Source organism: Callithrix jacchus, chromosome X (genome assembly GCF_049354715.1).
Source record: "Callithrix jacchus isolate 240 chromosome X, calJac240_pri, whole genome shotgun sequence".
Lineage (NCBI taxonomy): Eukaryota > Metazoa > Chordata > Mammalia > Primates > Cebidae > Callithrix > Callithrix jacchus.
In genome coordinates, this window is record NC_133524.1 from 125099957 (window position 1) to 125105165 (window position 5209).

General features: G+C 40.4%; 1 pseudogene; it reads right to left on the bottom strand.

The window, feature by feature from the left end:
* Nucleotides 1-4611: 4611 nt before the first annotated feature.
* LOC118150748 (5S ribosomal RNA) lies at nt 4612-4728 on the bottom strand (annotated as a pseudogene).
* Nucleotides 4729-5209: the final 481 nt, after the last annotated feature.

Consider the following 5209-nt stretch of genomic DNA (forward strand, 5'->3'; position numbering starts at 1 on the left):
AATAAGATGATTAGAGTCCAAGGTCTCCAAGGATCTTAAAGCTTTAATACTTTACGATTTAATATTCTATGAAGCAAATGCATATCCATAATTTAATAACAAAAGCTCCACATTCTTTTATAAAAAACAATTAATATCTCAATAAGTCATCTTAGTCTCCTTTGATCGCTGATCTTTGTTGTGGCTCAAAACTTATTGGAAAAGCACTAGATGACTTCAAATAACCTTAGAGGACAGTGTGTTCTCATTAACCAAAAGCAGTATTTTTAACACAAATGAAAATTTTAAAATGGGAAGCATGCTATCCAATCTAAGAAAAATGAAAAAAAAAATAACTTACACATAAAGTAGTTTTAATATTTAGATGTAATTATGGTAACTGTATACTTAAAGAACCTGTAAATAGGCCGGGCGCGGTGGCTCACACCTGTAATCCCAACACTTTGGGAGGCTGAGGCGGGTGGATCACGAGGTCAAGAGATCGAGACCATCCTGGTCAACGAGGTGAAACCCCGTCTCTACTAAAAATACAAAAAATCAGCTGGGCATGGTGGTGCGTGCCTGTAATCCCAGCTATTCAGGAGGCTGAGGCAGGAGAATTGCCTGAACCCAGGAGGCGGAGGTTGTGGTGAGCCGAGATCGCGCCATTGCACTCCAGCCTGGGTAACAAGAGCGAAACTCCATCTCAAAAAAAGAAAAAAAAAAAAAGAACCTGTAAATATAACTTAAATTGTCATCACTTTCTTCAATACCAAGAGTCCAAGTATATTGTCTGGTAGGAGAATCCACTATTCCTCTAATCTCTCCCAGTTCTTTCATACCTCTCTGTCTTTGCACACATGCTAAGGCTTTCTCCTTCATCTCTATTTGGCCAAATGCCATTTATCCTTCAAAACTCAGTACCTCCTATCACTACAGGCCTATAGCACCTGGGGTATACATCAGCTATAACGTTCTCAGGGCCTTGTGTAACGTGTAGGTTGTGCACTGCACAGGGCACACAGATGAGGGAGGAAGGGGGAGTTAAAATCCAGCCTGAGCTCAGCTGCTAAGTGAGCTGTACCTGCCTAGAGAAGGACTCTACTAAATTTGCATGAACGTTGTTGACCTTACAGGTTCACGTTGACTCTTCGGGTTGTTTGGATTGAAATAGAAGTTTACTGCTCTTCGTAGACTGTGAATGCATAAAAGGTAGGGACAGTGCCATGTTCACCCTTTTACCCCCAGCATCCTCAATGCCTGACATAAAGTAGGAACTTCATATTTGTTTAATAGGTTCTGAAAAAAATATAAGATATAAACGGTTCCTTAATTTCTTAATATCACAGTGACAACAAGTGTCAGAAAATTTTCTCTCACCTTATTTAGGTTGAAAAATATTTTTTAAAGTCATACAGGAAAATAAATAAAATTAATATTAAGTCAGTAATATTTGTATGCCAGGAACTTCACATATATTACTTCATTTTATGCTCTAATAACCCTACCCATTAAGTCCTATTACTAGTGATAATCAACATACTTAACAACCTGTACAACATGGGCACCCACCAGTCAGAATAGACACTGATAGAGCTCAGCTATAAACAACTGTTCCACCCATGCTAGTAAGTATCAACTGAATGTCATCCCTGAGTATGTCATCCTCACATTATAGATAGGTAAATGCATGCTCAGAAAAGTTAGATAATGTGTCAAGCTCACATAACTAGTTAAGTGGAGAAGCCAGGTCTGCACCCTGGGTGGATCTGATTTCCAAAACCTATGCTCTTTTCCCTCATACCATGATACCACTACATGGCCTGTGTGTAGCATAGCAGGAGTGTGGGAACTTCACCTGTTTCCTGACATCTGGTGCAATGTCTGCTCACTAGACTACTTCACTTCCCCAAAGAGGAATAATCATAGTTTATAACTCTAAAGTAATTACCTTAATTCCACAAGTCACACACAACTACTCATGTGGCTTTATAGTCATGCTTCATATCTTAATAAATCTGAGTGGTACATTTTTATCACTTCGTATATTGAAGGGGTTAGGAACAGGAGACAGTTCTTGATTACGGCTCCTGGCTTCCTTTGAATTTTCTGAAGTTAATTTTCTTTTCTTTTCTTTTCTTTTTTTTTTTTTTGAGATGGAGTTTCGCTGTTATTACCCAGACTGGAGTGCAATGGCACCATCTCGGTTCACCACAACCTCTGCCTCCTGGGTTCAGGCAATTCTCCTGTCTCAGCCTCCCGAGTAGCTGGGTCTACAGGCATGCACCATCATGCCCAGCTAATTTTTGTATTTTTAGTAGAGACGGGGTTTCACCTTGTTGACCAGGATGCTCTCGATCTCTTGACCTTGTAATCCACCCACCTCGGCCTCCCAAAGTGCTGGGATTATTGGCGTGAGCCACCGCGCCCGGCCCTAAAGTTAATTTTCTTTAAACTTGGGCTACATAGTGTAGTTCTTTCCACAATTATACCTCAACTGCTGGAGAGTATACCCAACGTAATTTTGTTCTGTGAAAGTTCGGGGCAATACTTTGCATCCTTCACATTTTACTATTGGTTAATGCATTCTAGCTCGTTTCAAGACATCATACGTTCTACCAACATATGTTCATTTGGGGACCCTGTTATTTACTCAATCCTTGGATCATCCACTGTATAGCCCTCCGGCCAGACACTATACATAATGCCAAATCCCTACTAGGAATGAAAACATTGAACAGTGCTTGGTTTGGTTTTGAGCTTGTTTTCCATTACAGCCCTGCAAGGGATTCTAATAAATTAGTTTATACTATTAAATCAGTTATTCTCTGTAAAGTAAAGGGGACGTTTTTTCCTTGGGTTAGTTTTACTGGAAAACAGTACTAACCTATAGGCAATCTAATCATTCTGATTTGTGACCAAAATTTATTTGCCATGCAACAAGACAGTGAACCTAAGGAAACATCATCAGTTTTAAAATGCTTTTGAAAGGACATGTTTTCCCTTTTTTAACAGAAATAAATTGTAGGTGTTTTAAAAATGCAAAATTTATAGCAAAACATGTCGAAATTGCTTTAGAACAAATCAACCAAATTATGAAATGCTTTATTTACAAATAAATTGATGCAAGTACACATAGAAAATATTGTACACACGCTTTCTGTAATATATGTTTTGGATCTTCTTTCCATCTAAGTCATGGGGTGGTGTTCAAAAGAGTTAGCAACCAGAATGGCACAGACATCGGCCATTCAAACTGGAGGAGGCTAACCCTAGACCTGAAGCAGAAGCCTGGAATCCTCTGCTATGCCACAAAATAACCCTTTAATTGTTGGGTAGTAAGAAGGTGTTGGGGGTCTCAGAAAGGACTCAAATCATTTGGGATAAGAGAACGCATTTGAGAGATTCAGGGAAGGAACTATTTACCAATTACTAAGAAGTATTCGGTATTTTAATAACTAGTTTAGCTGGTTATTAAATCATTGCCAGTATTACTATATTCTAGTTTATATTACATTTTAATATTATAGTAACATCACCAGTATAATTTAAAACAAACAGTATAGTGAGTACCATCTAAATATCAATCTGCCATTCAATACACTGTACTCGAAATGTCCATCAATGCCTGCCAGACCCAAGGCCCTTTGTCCACCTACTCTACTCTTAGCCCCTACTGTCTAGCAGCTATGTTATATATTATATTAGTCTGCCCTTCATTGGACACTTCAGTTCATCCTGAGTCTCACAACTCAAGGGCCGAAAATCCACAAGCCAGCCAGCAACCTTTGACATGGCTGGCACAAAAAAATAAACTGACCAGCCAATCAGACTCCCAGTCTTGGGAATTTGAGTTGGCAAGCATGGAAAGATTGACATATGGGGCATTAGTTCTTCCTGGCAGGAAATGAGAATGCAAAAGGTGATCACAGAAGTATTGCTATATAAAAAGAAGATGGGAGGAGCTAGGGTTGGACACAAGTGGCAACACTTAATCCCAGGTGAGTACAGACATCACAATCAGCATATGAGGAAGAGTGGCAATCCAGGTGCCAGGAGAGACAGAACACTGGGAGACTTCTGTTTCGAGTTTACAAGTCAAGGTCTTCCAAGGATCACAACTGGCAGATGACCTAAAGAAATTCTCCTGGATTGAAACTACCATACAGCGATACAACAAAGCCCACTTCAGCTCAACCACCAAAGGTCTGGATTCAAATTGGCACCCGAGAGCAGCAGTTTTAAAAGTGTGATTCCTGGACCAAGAGCATCAACGTCACCTGGGAACTTGTTAGAAATGCAAGTAAGTGGGTGTTGAACAATGAGAACACATGGACACAGGGAGGGGAACATCACACACCGGGGCCTGTTGTGGGGTGGGGGGATTAGGGGAGGGATAGCGTAAGGTGGGTGATTTGGGGAGGGATAATGTAGGTGATGGGGGGACGGATGCAGCAAACCACCATGGCATATGTATACCTATGTAACAATCCTACATGATCTGCCCATGTACCCCAGAACTTAAAGTATAATCATTTAAAAAAAAAAAAAGACATGCAAGTACCTACTGACTCAGAAAGTCTGGAGATGAATCTCAGCATTCTGGATTTTTTAAAAATTAAATTTATATAAAGCCTACAGCACCCATATTCCCAGGGGTCTCCCATTCAAGTACTAACTAGGCCCACCCCTACTTAGCTTCCAAGATCAGGTGAGATTGCACACATTCAGGTTGGTATGGCCATAGACCAGTTTGAGTTTTAACAAATCTTCCAGGTGATTCCAATCCAAGTTCAAATTTGAGAACCAACCCCTCAAGTTGGCTTTGCCCAGAGTGCCAGCATTACCTAGAAGTGGACTGTTGCTGCCCTTAGATCATCTCAGGGATAATCCTCCCAGAGGTAGATTCCCCAGTTGGTCAGATTTGCTGATAAAAGAACTCCTCTGCAATAGTTTATACCTATTGGTTTCAGTATACAATTCATCATTCCCAAGCAGCTGCAAGGATGCAATATAGATACTGAATCAAGGACCATAAGCAAGCCCAGGAACCGAAGATTTAAAGATGTCCCCTAAAGGTTGCAGGCAAAGACTGACAGGCAGCTTTTAATGTGATCCTTTTGTATGGCTTCTGGATGAAACTGAGTTGTCTCTCTCCTGGAAGCGCGTGTTTGTGGTTGAGGTTTAATAGGTAGGTGGTTTTAAGCAGAGACATCTTTGGTATTGTATA